Source organism: Cupressus sempervirens, chromosome 3 (genome assembly GCF_028749045.1).
Source record: "Cupressus sempervirens isolate cs-2001-9-10 chromosome 3, ASM2874904v1, whole genome shotgun sequence".
Classification (NCBI taxonomy): Eukaryota; Viridiplantae; Streptophyta; class Pinopsida; order Cupressales; family Cupressaceae; genus Cupressus; species Cupressus sempervirens.
Window position 1 is genome coordinate 1067834265 of NC_143120.1, and position 10476 is coordinate 1067844740.

General features: G+C 35.9%; 1 pseudogene across 1 annotated transcript in view; it reads left to right on the forward strand.

Annotated features, from left to right (window-relative positions):
* LOC149570429 (rhazimal reductase 1-like) overlaps positions 1–5434 on the forward strand; it is a 70525-nt pseudogene extending 65091 nt beyond the window's left edge. Inside the window, exons 8-10 of the transcript XR_016362939.1 lie at positions 4207–4324; positions 4394–4476; positions 5292–5434. The product of XR_016362939.1 is annotated as a rhazimal reductase 1-like (transcript). The remainder of the gene's footprint in view (positions 1–4206; positions 4325–4393; positions 4477–5291) is intronic.
* The last annotated feature ends 5042 nt before the right edge of the window (positions 5435–10476 follow it).

A 10476-nucleotide genomic window follows, 5' to 3' on the forward strand; every position in this document is an offset into this window, starting at 1 on the left:
CACTTTGGGGATAGTTGTTTGCCAAGAAATGCCAAAATAAATGGGATAGTGGTCTGACAACATCACATCTGTCAGGGGAATGACAGGTAGATCACGATCTTTAGAAAAATAAAAAAAAGATTGCGCCGAGATCATAGCATGATCAAGACATTTCAATATGCGATTAGGACCGACTCAAAAATTGGACCAAGTGTGCCAAGCCCCATTATCATGACGGTGGCTAGTATTGGGATCAAAGAGGCCCAATTTATGATGCATGTAAAACCAGGCTCGTCTTTCCCCAACTGTCCAACAGGAAAGGTAGAATGCCATCTTTGTCAGAGGCCACTTCAACCATATTGAAGTCCCCACACAGGACCCAAGTAGCAGGCAATAGGTTGTCAGCAAGCCAAACCCACATTTGTGCCCTTTCCACAGCATCATTGGAGGCATAAACATTAATGACTCTAAAAGAATGATTGTTGATGGAAAGCAAAAGCCAAATAATACGGTGTGTGGGGTCAAAACCATGCAAAATAATAGCAGAATGAAGGTGAGGTGATAGGAGAGTAACTAAACCACCTCGGCCAACTTCATGCTGAGAGGAAAACATGACGCTATCCTGCAGAATGACTCAGCATGCAGCAAAAAGCAAGAAACCAGAAATCTTAACTTCTTGCAGGCAAAGAAAATCTAAATTCCCAAGTCTATGATGGGTATCTCGAACATAGAATTTTTTGGGGATGTTTGTAAGACCTCAAACATTCCAGGAGAGGAAGTTCATGAAAACTCTTCCATATCATCCTCGTCCTCGAGAGAGGAGTAACTATTTTGCAAAAAGGTAGAATTCGGGTGGAAGTCAGACGAGAAATCCTCTGGACTTACAGCTTGCTGTTTGACCCTTGATATCTCTGCACGTCCAGGAGGACTGCGAGAATGCCTTGTTGCTGGTGGTACTATGGAAGAGACTGCAAGAGGAGAATGAGCCCCAGCCAAGGATGAGGTCCTGGTGGCTGCCTTAATCCCCTGCGTATATATATATATATATATATATATATATATATATATATATTTAAAAACATTTGCAATTATAATTATTTTCCCTGAATCGCCATTGTCACACCTCCAAAAATCAAATGACTCTAGATTTCACCTCAGATGTCCAATTTTGATGAAGCAAAAGTTGATTTGGTGGTTTTTTTGACCTTTTGAACTTGATACCAATATCTAATTTGCACCAACAAGCTCCAATATTGACTTGCAAAAAAAAAAAAAAAAAAAAAAAACTCTCCAATGGCTATAGAATGAAACTCCTATGGCTTTGATGCCATGTAAGAATTTTCCTAAGGCAATAATTCAACACCAAGATCAAGAAGCTCAGTAGATAGCACAAGAGAGACAAATAATGATCAAATGAAAATGGATATCAAATGATTAGATTAATTAGATAATTGGATAGTAGATAATTTAATGAATACATTATAGAAGTGCCTGTATATAAAGGTAACTAGGATGACTAGGAGTCAACAAAGACTTAATCATCACAACTAAGCACATGTCCACCAAGAGTGGATTATCCTCCATTGTGCATGAATGTATGTGTGACAATGAGAGGATAAGAATACAAAGGTGTATCTCATAAAGAGATGTAGTAGACAACATGTACTCAATTGGAGTGCAAACTACCATGTTGTCAACATGACAACTCATATGAATCTAAGAACTCCTAGGTGTCTACATGACAACTAATATGTTAATGCATTAACCTAAGTAAACTTAAGTAAAGTGTAAATAGAAAATACTTATTTACACCAATAGTAATTTTATTACATTACGTAAGCTTCAATTTTCTCTCCTTTATTATTGTGGTAATGCTTGACATCAAGATGAAATGAATCAAAATGATATAATCATTTTCCCTAGTAGAAAATGTTATATTATATTGTAGATGCTCTGTACCATCTTAAAATATAAGTACTTCATTTGAGACTTTTTAGTCCTCCTTAGTGTGGTTTTGGTCTCTCTTTCTTCTCCCAATCTTGCTCAAATTTCTAGGCCATCTCTTATTTTTTGGCATGACCCTCTAGGTTCTACTTTATCACCTTTTTGACTATATCTTCTTGTAGCTTCATTATTTTCTAGATCTTTTTGCACTTTTTCCAAGACCTTGGGGGCCTCTATTTTTGGACTTCCTCGAGAATAGGTCAACCTATTCCAATCCCTAAACATTTTTAATTATAGGGGCATAAGTGTCTCGGGTTTCTAAATTGTTTAATTTGGTTTTCGGGTTGGCCTGTTTTGTTTTGGATTCTAAAAACTAGTATATAAGGGGGCTTGAGCATTATATTTTCATCTATCAAGCAATCGTCATCATTCTACAAGCAACCAAGATCAAGCATACACGTGTCCATGGGACTTAAAATATTCATCAAAATCAAATATTTTCTTCCTACATCAAGTTTCTTCTTTCAAGGTGGTAGTGGAGTTTGGCTTCTAAGGAGGATATATGTCATCCAAAGCATTTATATTTTTCCATTCTTCATCAAGACATGTCACATACATTCCCTTTCATGAGGTTTTTGACTTCTATGGTTTCTTTGAATTAAGGCTATTACATTTGCATACTTGATTACATATCAAATTCAATTGTATTTAGTAAGTTAATTATATTTTTCATTTGATATATTCAGTCCTACTAAATTCTAGCATTTCCTTTATTAGTAATTTACATCTTAATTTCAAGTTTGATTCCTTAATCTAGGACGTGACCAAGGCAAGCTCTCATCAAACCAAAAAAAAAACCAAGTTTTACTATGTGCAGATGCCTAATATCAAAATTGAGACCACAGATCTGGAAACTGTTTATCAAGACCTTTTTGAAAAAATTGCATCGATTTTGCTACACTATCCTGAAAACATGTCCATCTTCTTGTAAAGTGTCCAAATACTTTACCATAAAGTGTGCAGATAGTTCACAATAAAGTGATTTGAAGTATCAAATAGAATTTTGCTATATTACAAAGTTGTTACTGGAGGTAGCAAATTTTAGTTGGGTTTTGACTAGAGTCTAATCCTTATCATATTCTTTGTAAAGTCTTAGTCTATCATAGGTGGTTAAATTTGGACCAAAATCTGCCAGACATTTTTTTTCATGAAATTAGATGAATTTGCAACACAAGAAGATCCAATTAGACTTCAGCATGAAAAATATTTTTTTTACCTTTTAATTTTCCTTAGTCAATTTGACACTTAGACCTTAAAATAGACTACTAAAACATTAAAACATCCAAGAAATCCACCCTAATTTAGTGTAATACTTATTTGATGTGCACATCAAGTAATTCAAGAAATCATCTTGTATATTTGCTTCTATGCGTGTGCACACATATTTTAAAAACATATATATTTGTATTGGTGAATCCAAAATGAATTTGAACCCACCTGAATCTTGAATCTAATTTTTTTTGAGAAGAGTAAAATTAACTCTCCCCCACCCTTTCTACTCTATCCTTTTGAAATTTTTAGAGGTGTAAAATTAACTTTCTCCCCTACCCTTTTAAACTATCCTTTTGGAGTAAAAATCATGAAATTTGCGAGCATTAATGCAATTGGGTTTTTTTCTTTCAACAATTATATTTATATGTAGGTTATCGACAATTCAACACAACAAGCATGTACAACCACTAGAAGAAGCTCTGCATACGGCTTTTTAAAATGGATTTGTTAATAGGGAAGATATACTTGTCACACCAAACTATGGAACACACGATGACCCTATCACTATAATCAAGAGTAGCATGAAGTATGATTTCCTCATTACAATGTTAGCCTTCTATATGATCTCCAAATTGCAGAACTTTAAAATTATTTCTTATATTTCTTATATTCAGGAATTTACAACTGGATCATGTTGATTTGTACCTTATCCACTAGTCCATCAAACTAAGAAAAGAAGCTCTAATGTTTGGGTCCAAGCCTAAAGAAGACTTTTGGCCATTAGATATGAAGTCTACTTGTCAAGGTATTGAACAGTGCTTGGAGATGGGGCTTACTAAAGCCATTGGGGTCAATAACTTTTCCTTTAAGAAGATAATTCAAATCATCATTCCTCTTTGAATGTTTGTGAATACATGGTTTAATGCATAATCAGATGCCATTTCCATTCATATTATATTTCTTCTTAGAAAGTTGTGAAGATTTATTTTAGGCCTATGGAATTTATTGTAGGTAGAGATGCATCCACAATGGCAACAAAAGAAGCTGAGAGATTATTGCAACAAGCATAACTTTAATGGGACTGCCCAAAAGCATGGGAGGACTAGAGCCCAGGTTATCAATCATATTTGTATCTAGCTATTTTTTTGAGATAACAAACTTAGGCTTGAAACTCATGTTACTGTCATGTAATTTCAAGTTATGTTAAGATGGAAAACACAACAAGGAGTGACTATGCTGCCCAAGAGCTATAATCTAGACGTAATATTTTCAATTTTTCAAATACTTTGATGCAGGAACATCCTAGGGTAAGGGCAATCTTGCATCACCCAATTTTTTATTTTTATTTTCAGCCTTTTCTATTTTAATAAGGACTAGTAGATAGGGTGGTTACTATTTATGGGAACTTACTACTTTTAGTAAGTTTGTCATACAAACTTAGATTACTCTCATTTTCTACAAGAAGGTTCATTTTAGAGTTGTAAGCCTACCATAAAAATCTCATTTCTCAAGCATTATTATCAGAGAAGTTATTGCAAGTTTTCAGTGGAAACATTTTTGTAGAAAAATCTTCAGGCTCACCGTTGGAGGCCTTAGAGTGTCCGGATGAGGTCCAAAAACTCATCAGAAGGGTGCTAGTGCCATTTCAAGCATGTAGATCAAGAGCTGGCATTTTTGAAAAGTGGTTATAATAGCCAATCAGAGCAATAGTTTGTGAGTTATGGCCTTCGAAAGTTGGGCTACCAAAATTTCTAAAATAATTTGTCAAAGATGTATTTGGTCGACTCTGTGTATTGTTAGGGTCTGTTGGCCCTAGGTATTAAGTTTAAGCATCTAGAACCTTTCCGAGCGACATAAAACTGCCTATTTAAGCAAGGCCCGAACATTGTCTAGGACAGCTCTGGGTGATAGTTGGTAGCACTGTCTTACAGATTTCTGTAATGAAAGCACCCATTTGGATTAGCATATTGTAATTGAGAATTCTGTAATTTCGCATTTGCGGCGCTAATAAGAAGTCCATATTTTGTTTCTCGAATTTGTTGTTGTTTTTTTGTTTTTGTTATGAGTTTATGGTATTAAGGGGAGTCCCTTGCATCATACTTGATTGGTCTTTGACTCTTGATGGTCATGAAAACATTGGCATGCTTAAGCAAGTTAAGTTATTTCGTGGGATACTTTTGTTAACAACACAACCAGACCCTACAAGACTGTTGAAGAATTATGGGATGAGGAAATTTAATCTTTGGAATTTGAATGTCACATACACCATTTGTTACTTAAAAAATGGTCCTCAATTTTAAGCGCTGGTGTGATATAAAGTGAGGATGTAATATGTTATGTAGATGATGACAAATTTTATGGATTCAGGAAATATTTTATATATGCATAATATGTTTCCTTGATTATGGTTTATGTCAAAAATATTCAATCCCATTAAGTTATTATGGTTCAAAAGAGAGTTTAAAAATTTAATGTCTAAAATGAGGTAATAGGTTGTGATGCTATATGCTTTTTGGTTTGTGGTTTCGCTTGAGTAATATTTATTTTCGTAGACTTGTTATAATTTAAAGATATGTTAGAAGTGTTTGTTTAAATTAAGGTAAAAGGTTTTTATTTTATATTTTATTGACACTATGAGGTTTGAACTAATGACCTCCCCAAAGGAAGCCATGCCAATTGACTGCTATATTGCAGGTGGCTCTCAATAGGTTATAGGGTATGTGCAGGATCATGGTGTACCAAACTATGGCCTTAAGTGGCAGTGAAAAATCAACAAATTAGGTTTATGTCAACTTGACACATAATTTTGAAGTGGTTATGGACTTTTTATCAAAAAGTTGTAAGAAAATAATCTGTAAGAAATTGAATGTAGTTTCTAAACTACTAGGCCTTATCAGGAGAAAAAAATAGTTAATTGGTCAAAAGTTTGAATTTTAATGCAGTACTAAGAAAATTTCAGGGCGAAAACAAAAAGTAGGTGTATGTTTGACCACATTAATCAAAATCAAATCATAATATTTTTTTAATATAATTATAGATATGAAAAGTAGACTCATGCTCGGATGTGACGCATATTTTTTGGTATTTTTATTCTAAATAAATAATTAAATATGAATTTTCTACCAAAACTTTTTCGAAAAAAAAAAGTCCCGTGTCTGACCACCCTAACTAATAGAAAATTTTACCAAATTTAATTTTTTTTTCTTATACTAGCCGAAGTATAGAATGTGACGCAACTTTTAGATTTAAAAAATGTTTTACCGTTTGAAAGTTATAGCTATTTTTCAATTAGTATGTCAATTAACACTTTACAATTATCTTCATTGATAATTAACTAATAAATACTTATCAAACTCAAAATTTGACAGAAATTATATTGATGAAATCTAGAGAGTGATATTAAAAAAGCGTTTTTGTTTTATTCAATTTCGATCAAAATAACATTGTCAGACGGCTACCCGAAGTCTGAGTATCACTAAAATCCTCTTCAAACACGTCTTTTGGGTTGACCAGGTAGGCTTGGTAAATCGGATATCCGATTATAAATCTGATATCCGATATGTTGCGATTGGAAAATTTAAAATCTCAACCCATTTTGGAGGGAAAATTGGATTTAAACATCATAGCTTATTATTTATAAATTATTTCATTTATATTACTATGTAAAGACGTATATATATATATATATATATATATATATATATATATATATATATATATATATATATATATAAACATAATGTAAAGATATAAGATATAATCTAGCAATATATAATAATATATTATGTTAATCTTTTTGCAAAAATAGGGGTAAAAATTTATTAATACAGAATAGAATACAACAAGGAGAGCTCAACAAGGAGCTCGATCCTGAGCAACAAGATCATCAAATTCTCGCACCATCTCAAAAGACAGTTGCCCCCTATCCCTAATATTCCAACCCGGATCATGACTAGAAGCCCATTTGGCTAAACAATCAATAGTTCTATTCCATTCAAGAGGAATATACATGAACCTAATGAACTGAAAAGAGGAAGAGAAGAAAAGAATCTGCTTAACAACAGTGGCTAGCTGCCAACCAACATCCTCAAGCTCTTGCGAAGAAAGCATGTTCACCACCACCTGGGAATCAGACTCACAAATAATCTTACTCCATCCCCACAAGCAACACTATTCCACAGCATATAAAATAGCCCGAGCTTCCATGAGATTGTTAGTATAATCACCCTTATGAACTGAGAAAAAAAATTTAACATCCCCAGAACTACAACGAGCCACTCCGCCAATATCAGCCAGACCAAGATTCCCACAGGAAGAACCATCAGTGTTAATTTTCAGAACTCCATAGGGAGGAGGAGTCCAGTGCCCATCCCGGTTAACCTGACCTTTCCTCTGATGGTGAAGTTTCCTGGACATAGAAGGAAACCTATGAGCTGCAACCCCATCCTGCAGATGAAAATTGAGGCGATTACAAATAGCAAGATCAACCGGATCCATACCCCCATCAAGCTCACACTTCACAAGAATAGTTTCCTGAAGAGAATGTGATATTTTCCACCAAAGATGCAAAACACCAAGCCGAACATCTTGGAATATGCGACGATTCCTCTCCAACCAGATATGCCAAAGCATGAAAGATGGGCCAGCAATCCAAGCAGTATGGAGAGAAGAAGACTTGGAGGGAGCACTACCCAAGCAGGCCTAGAACTCAGGCAAAGAGGAAGCATGCCGACAAGAGCAACCCCAAGCACTCCACCAAAGGTGCCATATATATATAATACGTATTATATATTATTATATTAATATGTATGTTATTAATACATATATAATAACGTAATATATTAAATATAAATATATAATATGTATTATATATATATATATGTATGTTATTAATATATATATATATATATATATATATAATAACATAATATTTTCATTAAATATAATAAAGTAATACACACACACATATATATATGTTATTAATATGTATAATAACGTAATATTTTTAATAAATATAATAACATAATATATATATATATATATATTAATATGTATGTTATTAATAGATATGTATATTATTAATATATATGAGTCAAAGGGGGTCATAGGTCAACCATTGACTGCCTTTGACACATTAAATGATGAAATATGTCCTTAGGGGTCCTAGGAGCCCTAGGGACATATTACAATGGTTAATATGGGTCAAAGGGGGTCATAGGGTGACCTATGACCCCTTTTCATCCATTAAATGATGATATATGTCCCTACGGGTCCTAGGACCCTGAGGGACATATTTGAATTGTTCATATGGGTCAAAGGGGGTCATAGGGTGACCTATGACACCCTTTGACCCATTAAACAATGACATATGTCTCTAGGGGTCCTAGAACCCCTAAGGACATTCAAATGGGTAATATGGGTCAAAGGGGGTCATAGGTCCCTTTGACCCATTAAATGACGACATATGTCCTAGGGGTCCAAGGACCCCTAGGGACATATTCGAAGGGGTAATATGGGTCAAAGGGGGTCATAGGGTGACCTATGAATTTCTTTGACCCATTAAATGATGACATATGTCTCTAGGGGTCCTAGAACCCCTAGGGACATATTCGAATGGGTAATAGGGTCAAAGGGGGTCATAGGCTAACCTATAACCCTCTTTGAACCATTAAACGATGACATATGTCGCTAGGGGTCCTCGGACCCCTATGAACATATTCAAATGGGTCATATGGGTCAAAGGGGGTCATAGGGTGACCAATGACCCCCTTTGACCCATATGAACGATTTGAATATGTCTTTAGGGGTCTTAGGAGCCCTAGGGACATATTCAAATCATTCATATGTGTTAAGGGGGTCATAGGTGACCTATGACCTTCTTTGACCGATTAAACGATGACATATGTCTCTAGGGGTCCTAGAATCCCTAAGGACATTTTGAATTGTTCATATGGGTCAAAGAGGGTCATAGGGTGACCTATGACCCCCTTTGACCCATTAAATGACGACATATGTCTCTGGGCGTCCTATAACTCTTAGGGACATATTCGAATCATTCATATGGGTCAAAGGGGGTCATAGGGTGACCTATGACACCCTTTGACCCATTAAATGACAACATGTCCCTAGGGGTCATAGGACCCCTAAGAACATTCGAATCGTTCATATGGGTCATAGGGTGACCTATGACCCCCTTTGACCCATTAAATGTCGACATATGTCCTTAAGGGTCATGGGACCCCTAAGGACATATTCAAATCGTTCATATGTGTCAAAGGGAGTCATAAGGTGACCTATGACCCCCTTTGACCCATTAAAAGATAACATATGTCCCTAGGGGTCCTAGGACCACTAGGGACATATTCAAATGGGCCATATGGGTCAAAGAGGGTCATAGGGTGACCTATGACCCCCTTTGACCCATTAAACGATAACATATGTCCCTAGGGGTCCTAGGACCCCTAAGGACATATTTGAATCGTTCATATGGGTCAAAGGGGGTCATAGTGTGCCTTATGACCCCCTTTGACACATTAAACGATGAAATATGTCCCTAGAGGTCCTAGGACCCATAGGGACATTCGAATAGTTCATGGGTTAAAAGGGGTCATAGGGTGACCTATGACCCCTTTTAACCCATTAAATGACAACATATGTCCCTAGGGGTCCTAAGACCCCTACGAACATATTCAAATCGTTCATATGGGTCAAAGGGGGTTATAGGGTGACCTATGATCCCCTTTGACCCATTAAATGATGACATATGTCTCTAGGGGTCCTAGGACCCTTAGGGACATATTCGAATGGGTAATATGGGTCAAAGGGGGTCATAGGTCCCTTTGACCCATTAAATGATGACATATGTCCCTAGGGGTCTTAGGACCCCTAGGAACATATTCGAATGGATAATATGGGTCAAAGGGGGTCATAGGGTGACCTATGACTCTCTTTGACCCATTAAATGACGACATATGTCTCTAGGGGTCCTAGAACCCCTAGGGACATATTCGAATGGGTAATATGGGTCAAATGGGGTCATAGGGTGACCTATGACCCTCTTTAACGTATTAAATGATGACATATGTCGCTAAGAGTCTTCGAACTCCTAAGAACATACTCGAATGGGTCATATGGATCAAAGGGGGTCATAGGTCACCCTATGACCCCCTTTGACCCATTAAACAATGAAATATGTCTCTAGGGGTCCTAAAACCCCTAGGGACATATTCAAATTGTCTGTTTAATGGGTCAAAGGGGGTCCTAGGGTGACCTATGACCCAC